The sequence below is a fragment of the Vipera berus genome (genome assembly GCF_964194415.1).
Source record: "Vipera berus genome assembly, chromosome: 8".
Taxonomy (NCBI): domain Eukaryota; kingdom Metazoa; phylum Chordata; class Lepidosauria; order Squamata; family Viperidae; genus Vipera; species Vipera berus.
The window spans coordinates 17,030,078-17,049,782 of NC_138211.1; the positions used below are offsets into that span (position 1 = coordinate 17,030,078).

Below are 19,705 nucleotides of genomic sequence, written 5' to 3' on the forward strand. Positions count from 1 at the left end.
TGGATAGTTTTATCAAAGCTGAAAATCATCTCAAGGTTGAGATTACTTTGGGGCAAATGAAGATGGAACTAGTATTGTCAGCCTGTTATGAATTTGTGAATGCCGACCAAACCAAGATCTCTCCCAAATAAACTGAGAAAAATAGTACCCATCCCAAATAAACCAGGTAAAGGGTCCAACCGTAGAACATAGAACATAGAATAATAGAGTTGGGAAAGACCTTGGAGATTTTGTAGTCCAATCCCCTGCTCAAACAGGAGACTATACCATTGCAGACAAATAGTTGTCCAATCATTTTTCAAAGCCTCCACAATTTCTGAAAGCAAGCTATTCTATATAATAATAATAATAATAATAATAATAATAATAATAATAATAATAATAATAATAATAATAATAATAATAATAATAATAATAAAGTTGGAAGGGACCTTGGAGGTCATCTAGTCCAACCCCCTGCTCAGTCAGGAAACCTTATACCATTTCAGGCAAATGGCTGTCCAGTCTCTTCTTAAAAACTTCCAGTGTTGGAGCATTCACCACCTCTGGAGGCAGGTTGTTCCACTGGTTAGTTGTTCTAACTGTCGGGAAGTTTCTCCTTAGTTCTAGGTTGCTTCTCTCCTTGACTAGTTTCCATCCGTTGCTTCTTGTCCTGCTTTCAGGTGCTTTGGTGAATTGTTCAAATTAGTTCAGGGGTCCCCAACCCCCAGTCCATGGACCGGTACCGGGTCACGGCATGCCAGCAACCGGTCCGCACAAACAAGCCAAGCCCCATCCGTGGGATGCAGGCAGCACACAAAACCACGTACCCTCCGGGCCACGAGAAAACCTCTCTCCACAGAACCAGTCCCTGGTGCCCAAAAGATTGGGGACCTCTGCATTAGTTGATTGCTCTCACCATTACGAAATTTCTCCTTAGTTCTAGGTTGCTTCCCTCTTTGGTTAGTTTCCAACCATTGTTTCCTGTCTTGTCTTTTGGTGCTTTGGAAAATAGTTTGACCCTCTCTTCTTTGTAGGAGCCCCTCAAATATTGGAACAGTACTACCACGTCACCCCTAGTCCTTCTTTTCATTAGACTAGATATACCCTATTCCTGTTACCCTTCTTTGTGTGTTTTAGCCTCTAACCCCTGAATCATTTTTGTTGCTCTTCTCTGCACTCTTTCCAGAGTCTCGACATCTTTTTTGTATTGTGACCAGAACTGGATGCGGTATCCCAAGGGTGGTCTTACTAAGGCTTTGTAAAATAGTACTAGGACTTCACGTGATCTTGATTCTATCCCTTTATTAATGCAAATAATACTTTACAAAATGTAATACAAAAGCCTTGTGTATTTCCCATTTGCGGTGGCTTTAGTTGTCAAATTACACAAGCCAACAGCTTCAGTGAGGTCCAGCTCTTACAGTAACCATCCTATAAGCTACAAGCAGGTAAATGATTGTGAAAAAATAAAACAGTGTGTACATTTAGTAGCACTTGAGTCCAGGGGTGCAGTTTGCTCACCTGAGAAGGTGTCAACTTCTGCTACAACAATGAAGCCAAAATTATAGCAGCATAACATTGTAATCATAAGATTCTGCCTTTCGGGGTACAATATCTTGAGCTGACACAGTCTTTTAAAATAAATAAGTTCCTAAATAAAGGTGTTGTTGTTAGTTGCAAAGTCGTGTCCGACCCATCGCGACCCTATGGACAACGTTCCTCCAGGCCTTCCTGTCCTCTACCATCTTCTGGAGTCCATTTAGGCTCACGCCTACTGCTTCAGTGACTCCATCCAGCCACCTCATTTCATTCTCTGTCATCCCCTTCTTCTATTGCCCTCAATCTTTCCCAGCATTAGGCTCTTCTCCAGTGAGTCCTTCCTTCTCATTAGGTGGCCAAAGTATTTGAGTTTTAGCTTCAGGATCTGGCCTTCTAAAGAGCAGTCAGGGTTGATCTCCTCTAGGACTGACCGGTTTGATCACCTTGCAGTCCAAGGGACTCACAGGAGTCTTCTCCAGCACCAGAGTTCAAAGGCCTCAATTCTTTGGCACTCAGCCTTTCTTATGGTCCAAATTTCACTGCCATACATTGCAACTGGGAAGACCATAGCCTTGACTATACGCACTTTTGTTGACAGGGTGATGTCTCTGCTTCTTAGTGTGCTGTCTAGATTTGCCATTGCTTTTCTCCCGAGGAGCAAGCGTCTTTTAATTTCTTGGCTACAGTCCCCATCTGCAGTGATCTTGGAGCCCAGGAAAATAAAATCTGTCACTACCTCCATTTCTTCCCCATCTATTTGCCAGGAATTGAGAGGGCCAGATGCCATGATCTTGGTTTTCTTAATGTTTAGTTTCAACCCAAGTTTTGCACTCTCCTTCTTCACCCGCAACAAGAGGCTCTTTAGTTCCTCTTCACTTTCTGCCATTAGAGTGGTATCATCTGCATATCTTAGGTTGTTGATGTTTCTTCCGGCAATCTTAATTCCAACTTTTGATAAAGGTACATTAACGCAATTGCGCACAGCACTCAGCTTAACAATGCCCCACTTGGGCAATGAAGTTCAAGCACAAACAACATTCCTTCATTGCCAATTGTTGTTGCCACATCTCATTGTGTGAAGAATTTTTGGTCCTGCTAGTGACGCTGTTGTCTTATCCTATATTATTTGTGGAAATATCTCTGCTCGAACCAGACCAAAGATCTTGAGCCAACTCTTCATATCTACATCTAGAAGGTTACATTGACAAAGAATACAATACCCCAGCCAGATTATTTCAAAGGCATCCCTTTTTTTTCTTTGCACGAAACCTTTTTTTTCCCTTCACACAATGTTCCTGCTTGAGATTTAGCCTAAATACGCTTCAGTTACATGCCTTAGGGTCCTCTAAATCTCTGTTCACATAAGCAATGAGGGTGACTTTTTTTGAGGTTTCATGTACCATCCAACTCATCTCATTCCAAAAATTGGAACTGATGTATGAGCTCTAGTCAGCCTTTGAAATTCAGAATTCTGGAATTCATTTTAGAATTTAAAAAGGATACAGAGAAATATAGGCACAAAGATAGTTTCTTCCTCCATGCCATCACTCTGCTAAACACTTAACTTTCACAGCACTGTCTTATGCCTAAAGATATTTACCCATGTTATCCTTCTCATTTTCTCATCTTTCTCACCTCTCACGTTTCCTATTACCTTCTACTATTGGTGTATCATGATTTATCAATCGTTGTTTGTATCTTATGATTTATGATCTATGACTTATCACCCTGTTGTTTTATGTACACAGAAAGCTTATGTACCAAACCAAATACCTTGTGTGTCCAATCACCCTTGGCCAATAAAGAACTATTCTATTCTATTCTATTCTATTCTGTTCTGTTCTGTTCTATTCTATTCTATTCTATTCTATTCTATTCTATTCTATTCTATTCTATTCTATTCTATTCTATTCTATTCTATTCTATTCTATTCTATTCTATTCTATTCTACTCTACTCTACTCTACTCCTCTGCAACCATCCCACTGCATTCTGCATTGAACAAACTGATGAGTCGGCATGCAAGTTGAAATCAGAAATCAGATTCTAGAAATGGGAGGGAGATTCAAGTGTTCAGGACGCTGGTCTTTGGTGAGATTAGGACAGGATTCCCAGAAGGAACCGTCACTTGCTGTGTTGTTTCAATAGCTCAACCCTTCACGTGCCACCCTTCCACTCCCTTGCTTCTCCTGCTCTATGGGCTGGCCTTTTGTGGGAGTTTCATCACCTTAGACAATGGCTGTTGTTTGCTGATGCAGAAGATCCCACTTTGGCTAGGGATTAGCAGCATCATGAACTGGTTAAGTTAATATGGTGTCATTTTAAATTGCTGTGGCTTAAATGCCAGCAGCCAAAACCCAATTTAAAATGCCCTTGAGAGGATAGCAAACTACTCTTTAACCATACAACTTTAAAACAGATGTCCATTGGAGCTGCATTTAAATTCATCAAGAGATTCCATTCCAGTTCTATAGACAAAACATCACCCAGTGTCAGAATCTGCACCAAGATGCACAATTTTTAATGGATGGTTGCCAATCAATCGGTAATTACCATTTTTATGTTGCCATAATGTTTCTTTTCTTTTTTTTAAGTCTCCCCATCATTAATTGGGTGCCCAGATTGTGCCCGGGTGTCAACTAGATGACACTGAAGAGTTAGTCATATTATAGCTTCAATCTAGTGTTTCTAGATCTATCTAGTTGGAATGCTTTAGCCAATATCTGACAATGCTAATCTTAGACTTTTTTCGTATAGGTAGCAAGAAATTCAAGGTGCTGGTGATGACCTATAAAGCCCTACATGGCTTGGGTCCGGGATATCTGAGGGAACACCTGCTGCTGGCATCAAGTTCCCTTCGTCCAGTGCGCTCCCACAGGGAGGGTCTTCTCAGGGTGCCACCGGTAAGAGATTGCCGGCGGATGACACCCAGGGATAGGGCCTTCTCAGTGGGGGCACCTGCCCTGTGGAACTAGTTGCCAATGGAGCTGAGGACTGCCCCCAACCTCCGTTCATTCCGCCGGGGCCTGAAGACCTGGCTCTTCGAGCTCTCTGGCCCAGGCTGAGGATTAATTTTATTTTAACTGGGGTTTTACTTATACAGGGATAAATTTAATTTTTTTTTAAACTTGGTTTTTTAACTTTTGTATTTTGGTTTTTAATTACCCTGTAAACCGCCCTGAGTCCTCCGGGAAAGGGCGGTATATAAATGTAATAAAATAAATAAATAAATAAATAAATAAATAAGAGAGCGTCCCATGCATTTGGTAGTCCACAAAGCATTATGCCAAAATAAATGCATTAATCCTTAAGGTATCACCAACTTGCTATAGCAGATTAACACAATTTTCTCTTCTTAGGATGGTATTTCTCCGGAAAAGCGATGGCAATGAAATTGGTCACAGAAAATCACTGAAGGGATTTCTCAGCTGCAAAGTGTGTGTCATGGTTTTTATAAGGGTTTTGTACGTTTTATATGGTATTCTGTTATTATCATATTTTGAATTGCTGAGGGCTGCCCAGAGTCGTGAATTTGAGATGGGCAGCTGTATGTACTGAATAAATAAATAGGCTTGCGGATGGATTGTCTGCCTTGCCATGCATGACAATTTGTTTACCTGAGAGTATCACCGTCACCATCTCTCCTTGGAGAGCAGCTTGCTCGGAGGACCTATTCATCTCTTTAGTCAATATGAAAGAAAGACCGTGGTGACCTATGCAAGCCTTGGATCTGTGGTTCCAAACAGTCTAGATGAGCTAGATAAAGCAGAGAGGCTGCTAAATTATCCCTTCCTTGTTTCTGGAAAGAGCTAATGATTGGGAAAAGAAATGCCAGGTTAGCAAAAGCTAACTAGATAGAGAAACTCCAATAATGGATCATGGTCTTCTAGCCATTGCTGGCCCATTTTAACCTTGGAGAACCACAATTTAAAAACAAATAAACAAACGGTATTTCTAGAAACATGAATAGAGAAACCAATGCAAAGCATCTTTAATGCTAAGCTGTTAATTAGAATCTCTGATTCCAAGCTGCTAAAGGGTTCGGAAATCTCCAGGCATCTCCAATTGCAAATTTGACCCTCTTTTTTTTTTTGGTCAAAAAGCCAGTTAAGCCCCAGTTTCCTCTTCTGACCATTGCACAATTTGTCTGATGAAGTGGACTTTCAAGCTTTAATCAGCTTCCTAAAATTTTTAAACTTGATATATTGTTTCGAAGACTGTTTAAATCAGAGATCAATTCTTGTTATCAGTTAATAATAAATTGTGGTCTGATTAATATATGTATTTCCTGAGCCATGAACTAGGAAAAAGATGTTTCACTCAGCCCTTAGTATTATGCTTTTTCTTCTATGATTGTCCTTTTCCATGTTTCTCATCTGTATCTATGGTGTCTCATTAAAGGTATGCCTCAGCAATAGAGCTTCATTATATTTTTATTCTTGAAGACAGTATCTTAGAAAGATCCTGCTCATTAGTAAGATTAAAACATTTGGGAGAGAGAAAGGCATATATGACCTTTGAAGGACACATCGGGTGGGACCATGGCAAAAATAAAATACAACTACAAACAAAGAAATACCATTTGTCAGATGAAAAGAGATGTGACTGCAATAATTGTGGGTTCTGGAATCTCCACTTAATTGGAGATTTAATTTTTTTCATGAATTACAAAAATCTGAGACTTAATATCAGACTACATGTGGGTTCGCCAGCTCATACAGGCAGAAGTGTCTTGGCTATTGTTGATCATATACTGTTTCATCTCTTTTTTTACCTTCTTCTTCTTCTTGTTTCCCTCCTCTGCAGATTGAGATTCACAAAAGCTTCTGCTGTAGTAACTGTTAATCTCTAAGGTATGTATAGGACTGTTCTCTCTGTTGAGTACAAAAAATTAACACAGCGGTCTCTCTGGAAATGTTAATTATCCAATATCTCTGACAGAAAAATGATGGCTGCTTTATCTTGATTCTTTTAATAGGATATTCCCAGTATTAAATTGAAATTAAACTCCTGATGAGAACAGATGCTGTCACAGAGCTAAAACAACTCTCTCTTCGAGAACTTTAATAAGACATCTGCAAAAATTCCCAAAGCAGATTTTCATATTGACGTATCGCTTTCTTTCTTCTAAAATAGTTGCAGACTTTTGACTTCAACAAGTCAGAAGTCATCTCAAAGGGTTCTTGGAAGCACTTTTTGGAAATGCTTAAATGACCTCTTTCCAACCCTGATCTGAATATGGGTTGTAGAATACTCTTTCCTTTCCACCTGCCTCAAGCCTTTCAGATCTGATTTCTCTCCATTGTCTTTTCAGATATGAGCTTGGAATGTAACTTCAGAACGCTATGTGGGATTCCCAAGAGGGTTTAATCTCTGGGATTGGTTCTTTGTGGTAGAAAAAAGGCAGTTTTAGAGTCCCCTGGGTTTTGCTTTGCTCTCTGTGACCTGAAAAAGGAGCTGCTTAGGATGAGATTGGCAACTTCCCCTCAGGCACTTCAGCTGATTTCTGTGAGAATCGTTCATTTATCCCAGAAAGTATCTTATTGGCAAGGATCTGGGTGCCTTATCTTTAGCTGACCTGCCATCTTACCTAGCATTCCTGAGATGGGTTTACTGGCTGCTCTTCTCTGATTCCATCCTGCAGCCAAAGCTCCACTCACTGCTTTGCAGTTTGCTCAAAGGCGCTCTTCCCACGGGCTTTTGCCCACCAGCCTGCACCTGAACCAAGAGGGTTACTTTCTAAATCATACACCACAAAGTAGTGTTTGGAAGGCAGGATATTTGTAGATTATGACTCTCTTTTGCACACTGGGCTATATATTTAAAGGAAGACATGGTAATGCTCTCCAAACAACTTGTAGAAAGTAGAACGGGGTCTTCACACTTGACCCTTTGATGACTTGTGGACTTCAACTCCAAGAATTCCTCAGCCAGGCACGCTGGCTGAGGAATTCTGGGAGTTGAAGTCCACAAGTCATAAAAGGGCCACGTTTGAAGACACCTGGAGTAAAATCTTAGAATACTAGGGCTGTAAAGGACCTTGGAGGTCTTCTAGTCCAATCCCCTTCCCAATGTAGGAGTCCTTATAAAATACCAGACAAAAGGCTGTTCAATCTTGTCTTGAAATCTTCCACTGATGAAGCACTTACGAGAGGCCAGCTATTCCATTGGTTAATCATCACTGCCAGGAAATTCCTCCTTAAATCTAGATTGGATCTCTCTTTAATAATCTTTCACCTGTTACTTCTTGTCCTGCCCTCTGGTGCTTTGAAAAATAAATTGACTCCCTTTGTGACAGCTCCTCAACTATTGGAAGATGCTATCATGCCACTCTTAAGACTTCTTTGCTGACCAAAACAGTCCAACCTACCAAAACCAGTGCCATAAAAAACAGAATAGAAACGCAAGTTAAGATAGGCAAGAAAATGGTAAGTGAGCACCTGTCCAGCCTAGATGAGTTCAAATCACCAGGACCAGATGGATTACACCCCAAGGTTCTCAAGGAACTGGCAGACGTGATCTCAGAACCACTGAACTATATTTTTCAAAGATCCTGGAGCACTGGGGAACTACCAGAGGACTGGAAGAGAGCTGATGTAGTTCCCATCTTCAAAAAACGAAAAAAAAAAAAACAGATCCAGGAAACTACAGACCTATTAGCCTGACCTCAATACCTGGGAAGATTCTGGAAAAGATAATCAAACAACAAATCAGCGAACACCTTGATGCGAACAAAGTTATCAGTAAAAGCCAACATGGGTTTGTCAAAAACAGATCGTGCCAGACAAACCTTATTGCATTCTTTGACCAAGTGACAAAACTAGTGGACCAGAGGAATGCTGTAGATTTAATTTACTTGGATTTCAGTAAGGCATTTGATAAAGTAGATCACAACTTACTACTTGATAAGATAGAAAAATGTGGGTTAGATAGCATCACCACCAGATGGATTCGTAGCTGGCTGACAGGCCGTACTCAGCATGGGGTCCTCAATGGAACTGCATCTACATGGAAGGAAGTGTGTAGTGGGGTGCCCCAGGGCTCTGTTCTGGGCCCAGTGCTCTTCAACATCTTCATCAATGATTTGGATGAGGGGATAGATGGGAACTCATCAAATTTGCAGATGACACCAAGCTGGCAGGAATAGCCAATACTCCAGAAGATAGGCTTAAGATACAGGAGGATCTGGACAGACTCGAACACTGGGCGCTATCTAACAAAATGAAATTCAATGGTGAAAAAAGTAAGGTTCTGCATTTAGACAGGAAAAATCAAATGCACAGGTATAGTATAGGTGGTACCTTGCTCGATAGTAGTAACTGTGAGAGCGATCTCGGAGTCCTAGTGGACAATCACTTAAATATGAGCCAGCAGTGTGCTGCAGCTGCCAAAAAAGCCAACACAGTGCTAGGCTGCATTAACAGAGGAATAGAATCAAGATCACGTGAAGTACTAATACCACTTTACAATGCCTTGGTAAGGCCACACCTGGAATACTGCATCCAGTTTTGGTCACCACGATGTAAAAAAGATGTCGAGACTCTAGAAAGAGTACAGAGAAGAGCAACAAAGATGATTGGCGGACTGGAGGCTAAAACATATAGGGAACGGTTGCTGGAATTGGGTATGTGTAGTTTAATGAAGAGAAGGCTGAGGGGTGACATGATAGCAGTGTTCCAATATCTCAGGGGCCGCCACAAAGAAGAGGGAGTCAAGCTATTCTCCAAAGCACCTGAAAGCAGGACAAGAAGCAACGGATGGAAACTAGTCAAGGAGAGAAGCAACCTAGAACTAAGGAGAAACTTCCTGACAGTTAGAACAACTAACCAGTGGAACAACCTGCCTCCAGAAGTGGTGAATGCTCCAACACTGGAAGTTTTTAAGAAGAGACTGGACAGCCATTTGTCTGAAATGGTATAGGGTTTCCTGCCTTAGCAGGGGGTTGGACTAGATGACCTCCAAGGTCCCTTCCAACTAATTATGATGATGATGATGACCAGTCAGAACCCTGAAATTACAAATATAAAATGTCCTCTATTACTCCAGGAAGAAGGGCTGAATGAACCAGTGGGTGGAATTTTCAGAAAGCAGATGTGAACCAAACCTGGGCAGGAAATCTTCTAATGCTCAGAGCTGATTGGCCATGTAACAGTTCGGCTTTAGGAGATGGCAATATTTAAGCAAAGGCTAAAGAGATAATCTGTCAGGATTATCTGAACTGAGCTAATGGTTGCATTAAACAATGCCTTCCATTTTAAATGTTGTGTTATATCTTGGCCACAGAGCTGAAGAACAATCAATCAATAAATGAATAAATTAACAGATGATAACTAAAGGGAAGCAGATATGTGGGAAACAGGACTGGAGAAGATGACATATGAAAGCAGGGAGAGATAAGCTCCTCAAAAGTGTGCCAAATTCTATACCCAGATAGCTCCTATTTTAACACCGAGATTATGAAACTTATATGATTTTGATTTCCTCATTTCTCTCTTTCATTTCCAACCAATCAAAGTACTTCTCCCATCAAGAAATGTTAAAAGACTTCTATCACAGCTTCAAGCTTCAATGTGCTAAGCACATTGATTTGTGCTTCTTAGATTGTAAGCCGTCCTGAGTCTTCGGAGAAGGGCGGGATATAAATGGGATTTAAAAAAAAAGACATGGTTTGACTTTCCATTAGACGATTAAAAAAAAATGTCAGGTGATCCAGGGCAAAAATATTTGAAGGCATCTTCAATTTTCCTATCCATTTGGAAGGGAAGCTAATATATCCAAAGGAATGCTTTCTCCATTTCTGTGCCTTGCTTGTTCTGAAGAGAAAGTGGCTTCAGCATCTCTTCTGTAGAATGAGCTGATGTTTTCCCCTCTGTCTGGACCACATCACAACTCACCATTCAGCCTTGTCTACACAAGCACAGTTGTTAGTACAGGATTGCTGCCCATACCACTGAACTACCGTAGGTTTATCCATACAGTTCTTTCCAGCTACAGCAGGTTGGAAGAAATTAAAAAATTAACACGTGAGATTCACCCTAAGAAGAAATCGTACTTCATGCTGGGAAATCATGAAGTTTGGGAGCAGTTTTATGCTCAAAGGAGCAGATCTGAATATTCTCTTCAGCATATGCATTTAATTCTAACATGTTTGGCTATCATGCTTTTATTAAATTGTGAACATCTGGCCAATAATATTAATAATTTCATTTGATGGGATGGCCCTGAAGTCAAGAGTAGCACTAAGATCATAGGTGCTTCAGACAGGAAACGTTTGCTTCTCAGAGTTGGCCTCCATTGGAACAGTTCATAAGCATTATAAAATACATAATTTTATATTATGTATAATATATGGTTTCTCCCTGACCAATGCTGGAGCAATTATTGGCCAGGTGTGATTGGACACACAAGGAATTTGTCTCCGACGCATCAGCTCTCAGTGTACATACAAGGAACAAAGTGATAAATCATAAGTCATCAGATGCAATCATAAATCATAAGGTACAACCAACAGACAGGTGATAGTCATAAGATCATAGGAGCAGGTAATAGGAAAAAAGAGAAGGATAATAATAATACAGCCCAACTACATTGTTAGATATCCTTAAGCATATGACAGTGCTCTGGGAATTATGTGTTTAGCAGAGTGATGGCATGGGGGGAACAAAACTATCTTTGTGTCCAACTCCCTCCCCTTGAGTAGTTGTCCCTTATTTAACTCTAACCAGGTGCTGACCTGGTTGGGAAGATTCCGGTATATAGGCTTTAGCAATGAATCAGTTTAATTGAACTTTTACATATGTGGACCTGGTCTTTCATGCCAGACACCTATGGCCTATGATACTATCACCCACGAATCCACATCTTCTTTGGGTCCAAAGAAGATTAGATTTACTAAAGCATGTTTCTCACTTAACTCAGTAGTCACTTAGCTCTCTGAATCACAAACCAGTCAATCACATTTTACCTACTAGGTTGTGAAAACCCAACTGTATGATCAAAGGACCTTGGCAATTTTGAAGAAAGGATTAAACAGAGAGAGAGGGGGGAAAAAACAGAGTTAAATTAAGGACAACGTATATTATGTGAATATAATCATCTTCTTCTGCTTCCCTCCAGTGAAGAGAAGAATGAGATCTATATTGCAGGGATTCTGAAAATCGGCAAGAGGAAAGAAATTAAGTAAACACGCATCCCTTAGATTTCCAAAACAGCTTTATCTATTGGTCCCCCTTAGTCCCTCTCTTCGTCTGTGGGTCTCCAGGCATGCTGGGCTGTAACTCCTAACAGCTTCACCAGCCTGGACAGGAATCCATACGAGTTATAATTCAGTATCGTAGCAGGGCATTTCTTAATTTTATTTTCCTCTCAGGAAGCCTTCCCACTTTTAAAAATTATGGAGGACCCCAAAAGGACCTGTACTAGGGGTAATATTGATCGACGCTTATCATACTTAAAAATTAAAACTGACAGTTTGGCTGCCACTACAGCTTCTCACAATTGTTTGATGGGATTTTAATATTGTACTATTTTCCAACATAGGCTGGCAAATAGTTTTGATTTCATGGACCCTGAAAGGATCGTGGAGGACCACCACCACCACCCCCGGCCAGCATCTTCAGACCGCTCTTGGAGAAAATCGGATTTCAGTAAAGGAGAATATGTGTAGCTCAGGGTTGAAAGGAAAGGCGCTTGGTGTTCTCTGAGCTTGAGGATGTTACCTCGTTGGAGTAATGAAACGTCTGCAAGAAAACAACCAAGCTCAGAGAACGCCAAGGACCCCTCAAACACTGATTTAGCAGGATCCCAGCTAAAAAAGGGCTGGGCTGCGCCTTCTCTTGCAGAGAAAACTGCAAATATCGTCCATCCAAAGCAAAAAAAAAAAAGAAGAAGAAAAAGCAGAACTTCTGTTTATCATCCAAGCTCCATGGAAAGTAGTTTCCACCCCTTCCCCTTGGCTGACTGCCTCCTCTCCATGCTGGTGAGCAGGAAGAGTCCTGGTATCCACAAAATGGTATCAGGTTACAAAACGGGGGGGGGGGGAAATTGTGATATGGCCCATTTGAGCCTCCGCATCCGAGTGTGGAGGGGGTGGGCCCTGGGAGGGGTTTGGGAGGAGAAGTCCTGTGAAATATGCTAAACCAGAGTCTCTTCCCGACTCTTCCCAGACTCAGCCAAGGTGAAGCGCTCTCGGCAAGCAAATTGCTTTCCTCCAGACACACACCAGGATAGGTAAGGCAGCAACATTTCACTGAAGAGATAGAACGATTCTGGCAAAAGGGAGACTGGATGAGTGTTTGGGTAGAGTTGGGTTGATCTTTACAATTGACGTCTTTCTTTTTCTTTCTTCCTTCTCCTGATTTTCCCCCCCCCTTCCCCTCCAGGGGTTTTTGCTGCTGTCTTGAGTTGACCCCAAACTGACAGAGATGGTGGGGAAGGCAGGGTTCCTTTGCCAGACCCACGGCTCAACAATGGGTAGCCCATCCTCTGGAGATCCTCAAGTCTTGGGCTGACCTCCTGCAATCTAAATGTTGGGTCTGGAAAGAAACGTTTTGCTTGCAAGGTTGGAAAATGACTTCAAGAGAGTAGATAGGAATGGGGGGAATGATAGGATGGTGGATGAGGAGAAGTCGAGTCTGACAGAGAAGAAGGTTCCCATGTTGGGGTAGGGCGAGATGAATAATACTGGAAGAGAAGATCCTTTGTCTGGTTTAATTCCACGTAGTTTCTGGTGTTCTTGGTCACTTGGAAGATTTTTCAGGATTTAGAGGTAGGAGGTTAGAAAAGATCATCTTTGATCTTTCCTTCCCCTTCTCACCCCACCCCCTCATTAACCCATATTTGACTGTGAATCTACAGCTCTTCTGAACTCTTTAGCTACTTTAAAACTCTCTGGTATCTTCATGTATCATTCCATGTGCACAGATATCTTTCTGAGGTTTTGGAAGAGGTGGAGAAAGTTATCCTTCCTTTAGGTCCAATAAATAATCTGTCCAACTTAACAGTCCAGTTCCAGGAATAGATAGATCTGGGACTTGGTATTACTACAATTCCATAGATTCTTATGATGGATCGTTCTTAGGGTGGACTATTTCAAATGCTTGGACAAGGCTAAATAAAATTATTTAGTAGGCTAGACAAAGTACTACTTTTGGGCACATGAGATTTGATTTCAATATCCAGCCTACCATAACATTCTTTCATTTTCACCTTAATGTCCCTTACAAGGTAGCTGTGATGCCACAGGGGGGGAAACACACACACACACACACACACACACACACACAGCTGCTAGCAAAGTTCCCTTGGACTTTTTTTTGGAAGGCAAATGAAAAATTAATGGGAAAAGCAAATGTAATTCCATGACCGTAAGAAAAATGAATAGACAAGACAATATGTTCAGTTACTAAAGGGCCTGGAGCTAAAAGATTAAGGGTAGGATGAAAGGAAGAGCAATGGAACACTTGCCTCCTGGTGTTGTGGGTGCTCCACCACTGGAGGGTTTCAAGAAAAGACTGGATAACCGTTTGTCCTAGATGGGATAAGGTTCCTGGTTTGGATAGGGGGTTGGACTAGAAGACCTCCAGGGTCCCTTCCAGCCCTACTATTCTGTGAGTCCGATTTGTGTCTGCTGCCCAAAAGAGTCAGTATATTGTGTACAATGAGAGGGAAGGACACAGTTGCCCTTGCAGACAACTTGAAGCAGCACATAGTTGGCATCTGTCTTCCTTACCATCAGCTACAATTTTGAAAGCCACACTTCAGAATCTGTCTGGCACACTGGAGCCCAGATGTTTGAATCCACATTGCCTCCAAAGCTGGATTATGGATATTGGATGCCACGTAATCATTGCTTTGATCCTTGACATCCAACAAATTAATGGTAGAGCAATGGTCTATCTTGCAAGGCTCTTAGATCTAAAGAAGAAAAGGCATTTGGTAGCTTGAAGGAGTGGCAGGTAATGCAAATGCTGTTTTAGCTGAAATCCTATCTACATTTATCCAGGACTAATAAACCTCAATGAATAAGCCAAAGGTTGGTTGTAAATAGGCATGCATAAAAATTGCTTGGAATGGAGGAAAATCAATCTGTTAATTTGTACAAAGACTATCTTAAAATGGGGTTAGGTAGTTTGGGGTTTAGTGTATGGTGAGAGTCCAGGGCATCACATGAAATCGTAATACGATTTATAGTATGTTGTGTGAATACTGCAGTTCTGCTTATTAAACAGGAGTTACGCTTAGTTTAGTTGCAAGAAGCTAGCCACTGTTTGGGGAGAGTTGGGATTATTTTTTGTCTGAAATGTTATTATCCCCTTTCCCAGATGGTGAACACAGTTTTTCAGTGAACTGCAATCTAGAAGTAAATATATGGAAGGGACTGAACGGTTTGTTTAAAATAAAAAGGATCCGCTGAGTTCCTTCTTTGAATAATTTTTATTTGGGGAACGGAACTCTGATGGAGCATGTCTGGGGTCTTGGTGATCTCTGAGCTTGCTCTTCTTCTTGCAAGCAGTTCATTGCCAGGTTAGGCAACTTTATTGGTTCAATTCCACACACAGTTGCTAGAGCAATAATATCTGGAAAACCACTAACTTAATGATGAGAAAAATGCAGCCACTGTGCAACCTCTCACTGTAATTACAAGCAGTCCTCAATGTACAGCTATTTGTTCAGTAACTGAAGTGCAACACCACCCAAAAAAAGTGTCTTGGAACCACTCCTCACATTACTACTGTCACAGCATCCCTGTGGTCACATGATTGCAATTTGGGTGCTTGGCACATATTTATAACGGTTGCAGCTCCTCTGGATCCTGTAATTGATATTTGCAAACTTCCCGGCTGCTTTCCAAAAAGCAAAATCGATGGGAGAACCTGGATTTGCTTAGTGACCACATGATTTGCTTCACAAACACAGCAGAAAAGGTCATGAAATTGGGCACAACTCAACAACCGCACTGCTTAGCAATGGAAGTTCCATCCCAATGGTGGTTATAACTCAAAGACCAGATAGATAGATAGATAGATGATAGATAGATAGATAGATAGATAGATAGATAGATAGATAGATAGATAGATGATAGATAGATAGATATAGATATAGATACTGTATAGATATAGATATAGATATAGATATAGATATAGATATAGATATAGATAGATAGATAGATAGATAGATAGATAGATAGATAGATAGATAGATAGATAGATAGATAGATAGATAGATAGATAGATAGATGATAGATAGATAGATAGATGATAGATACTGGAGCAGGCTGAGCATGGAAATAGTGTATTTTATTAAAAAAGAGAAAGAACTTGGCACCTGCCAGTTTGACTGCTGGCTGGCTGAAATTCTGAGAGACCACCAAACCCTGCAAGATGCCAGTTTTCCATTCTGCCTGAAATCTTGCAAGAATCCTAACACCTAATGAAATTAAGGAGAGGAAAACTTCTTGTAGGCTTTTGCAATCTACAGTATGAAACTTTTAACACATGTACTACTGTACTGGTATGTGGAAATGACCTTGGGAGACAGGAAGGAGAGCTGCAGATTGGACAACTGGAGTTTAGAAGGAGGAAAGGTATGGAAAGCACTTCAGAAGGAATTCTCTACAAAATCTAGTTGTCCAGAATTTCAGATTTTCTGTTGATCCCATGACTGAATGATCCTTGGATTGTTGTCTACACTAGGTTCCAAAGAAAATCACTCTTCCCTGTATGTATGTCAAACAGCTAACCATTTGTTTAGTTGGACTCCCAAGACATCTCCAAGAAGAGCTTAGATTCCATTCCATTCCAAAATAGGTCAACAAATCAAGCCAAACAGTTTAAACTTCCTCTCCTGATGTGTATCATAAGATAACAATAATAGTAACCAAAAAATCTCCATCTTAGGCTAAATAGAGCTGTCCTCCAGTTCCCATATGGGTTCTCCATATGGCGGCTTTAAGAAGGATGATCAAATCACTCCTTCAGGCAGATGGAGAAGTCACATCGAGTGGCTAGAAATAAGCTCCTTGCTTTTTACCCTTTATTAAGCAATTTTCCCACCCTGCAGAATAAGTTATCTTCTTCTTTTTTCCATTGAGATAAGAGGGGAGGATTTGCCCCATCCCTCAATGGATTTGACACCATCTGTATTAATATTATGTTCTGCCCAATCTTGCAATCCAACTTCCTATGTTCTGGGTTGTTCAACCAGACCTTTCAGGATTCCAACAATGTTCTTCAATTTTTATTATCTTAATATGATTTTAAAGCATCGCTTTCGCATCACTAGCTGCTTTGATGTCTTTCCATTGAAAAGAAAGACATGATGAGGATTTTTTAAGAAAGCTTTTGAAATGGTTTAGGAGGAGAGAGGAGATTACTGTTTATGTACGCAGATGGCATATATAGGTTTAAAATTGCCATGTAAGTGGTTGATCTCTTGATTAGAAAAAGACTTCTTGTAATGCTATCCAATGCTATCTATTAAAAATCCAATCCTAGTTGCTGGAGCCAGGACTAAAATCTGATATTATGGCGTATTCTTAGCTTAAATTACATTTCCACACTCAGCTTTTCCATTATGGATAAAATGTTGGCTAAGAAAAGGGGATTGGATTGATTAGATTGATTTTTCCCAGGACAATAAACATGAAGACCTAAACTTTTTTCCATGCCACCTTGAAAAGCTATTATGCCAAATTAATCATCTCCAGAAGCAGAGAGAGAAGATCCGTTCTAATGGGTTTCCAGCATTTACTTCTGTTTCTATGATAAAAAAAAATAGTGAATGTGTTAAATGCATTTATGGAAGCATGTTTGCCCTGTGTCTATGTTCCTCTACTTTTCTGAGAAATGAGATAACAAGGGCTAAAATACTTATTCAGATTTAGTTTAGATGGACATTCCTAGTGGCATTATTTTGCCTTTTTTAATAAGTATACAGAATAACAGAGTTGGAAGGACTTGGAGATCTTCTAGTCCAGTCTCCTGCTTAAGGAGGGGACCCTATAGAATTCCAAACAGATTTCTATCCAGTCTCTTCTTGAAAAACTCCAGTAATGGACCACCTACAAATTGTGCAGGCAAGCTGTTCCACTGATTAATTATTCTCACTGTCAGGAAATTTCTCCTTAATTCTAGGTTGGATCTCTCTTTGATAAGCTTCCATCTGTTACTCCTTGTCCTGCTCTCAGGTGCTTTGAAGAATAGGTCAATCTCCTCTTCTCTGTTAAAGGTAAAGGTTCCCCTGCACATGCGTGCTAGTTGTTTCCGACTCTAGGGGCCAGTGCTCATCTCTGTTTCAAAGCCGAAGAGCCAGCGCTTGTCCGAGGACGTCTCCGTGTTCATGTGGCCGGCATGACTAGACGCCAAAGGCGTACGGAACGCTGTTACCTTCCCACCGTAGTGGTCCCTATTTTTCTACTTGCATTTTTACGTGCTTTCGAACTGCTAGGTTGGCAGAAGCTGGGATGAGTAACAGGCACTCACTCTGTTACACGGCACTCGGGATTCGACCCGCCAAACTGCCAACCTTCTGATCGACAAGCTCAGCGTCCTAACCCACCGAGCCACCGCGTCCCTTCTTCTCTGTTATAGCCCTTCAAATATTGGAAGGCCTCTATCATGTCACCCCTGGTCCTTCTCTTTGTTATACTAGACATATCCAGTTCCTGCAATCATTCATCATACCTTTTAGTCTCCCGCCCTAATTAAATAATAATAATTTCGTGCCTTTAAGTCATTCTTGACTCCTAGTAAGTGCCTGGACAAATCCCTGAAGTTTTCTTGGAAACATTTTCAGCAGTACTTTGCTATTGCTACCTTCTTTTTCTTCTTTCTTGGACTGGGAGAGAGAAGCTGATCCAAAGTCACACAAGTGACTTCATGCCTGAGCCAGAACTAGAATTCACAGTCTCCCAGTTTCTAACCGTGTCATTAACCACTACAAAGATTTTGCTTATTGTATGCTGTATAAAGATATTGTTTAAATAATCAGTGTCTGCTAAATACTAATAATGTATAGCTTTACGTTCCGTCTTAAACTGAATTCATACATTCTGCTAAATGTAGAGTTTGTTGAGATTATCCGAGTTTGTAGCTCAGTGTTATGGGTATGCCAAAACCATTATGGCATAATCAATAAACTGTACTCAAGAAGCCATTAGTTTTTCTGTATATGTACTTAACCCCCTCATTCTTAGACCTGGGTCAGGGAGAAAGAAAGGAATAGGGATAAGGATAACCACTGAATTGTCTTTTAAATCTGGTGTCCAATTTAGTTTCTTAAGAAAGAAAACCATTAATGACTTAGGTCTACTTGTCTTTAACCATTATCTGTCATAATTTTGTCTCAATTCCATTTCATTTCTCCAAACCCTAATTGTTTTGGAGGAAAAAAAATTAAACATCTGTTTTATTGCTGTTAATCCTAAAGAGCTTGACTAGTTCTGATTTGTCAACTAGCTTAGCTTCTTGAATAGCCTCTTAATTTGAAGTTGGAAAGGAGCTGTTCTTTGCAACCTACCGGCATGTGTTCTGAACATGCTGAGTTCCTAGAAAGAGTGCAGAGAAGTTCAACAAAGATGATAATGAGTGTGGAGGCTAAAACATATGATGAACGGTTAAGCTAACTAGGTATGTTTAGCCCAGGGGTAGGCAACCTTGGCTCTTTCATGACTCGTGGACTTCAACTCCCAGAATTCCTGAGCCAGCATAGCTGACTCAGGAATTCTGGGAGTTGGAGTCCCTGAGTCATAAAAGAGCCGAGGTTGCCTACCCTAGTCCTACACATAGACTCATTTGGAATCAGGTGGAAATTTAATCATAAATAAACAGATGAACAACCTTCTAAATGCTTTCTCTCTGAGTTCACTGGACCACTCTTTTTAGTCCTAGATCAGCCTTCCCAACCTAGCCTCTTTCAATAACGGATGGAAGTATACTTCCCCAAATTGTATTGGAATTGTAGGCGTGGCTGGCTCAGGAATTCTGGGAGTTGAAGTCCACGAGTCATGAAAGAGCCAAGGTTGCCTACTCCTGGTTTAGCCAAAGGAAGAGAAGGCTTAGGAAGGACCTGATAGCAGTCTTCCAATACTTGAAGGGCTGTCACAGGGAAGAGGGTGTCAATTTATTCTCCAAAGTACCTGAGGGTAGAACAAGAAGCAACAGAATAGATCCAACCTGGAACTAAGG

General features: G+C 40.8%; 1 protein-coding gene across 1 annotated transcript in view; it reads left to right on the top strand.

Annotated features, from left to right (window-relative positions):
- ENTPD4 (ectonucleoside triphosphate diphosphohydrolase 4) overlaps positions 1-13,667 on the top strand; it is a 36,001-nt gene extending 22,334 nt beyond the window's left edge. The window contains exons 17-22 of the mRNA XM_081333475.1: positions 4,278-4,423; positions 4,880-4,955; positions 6,327-6,373; positions 12,060-12,498; positions 12,686-12,749; positions 12,902-13,667. The gene's annotated coding sequence lies outside the window, so the exon portion shown is untranslated. The remainder of the gene's footprint in view (positions 1-4,277; positions 4,424-4,879; positions 4,956-6,326; positions 6,374-12,059; positions 12,499-12,685; positions 12,750-12,901) is intronic.
- The last annotated feature ends 6,038 nt before the right edge of the window (positions 13,668-19,705 follow it).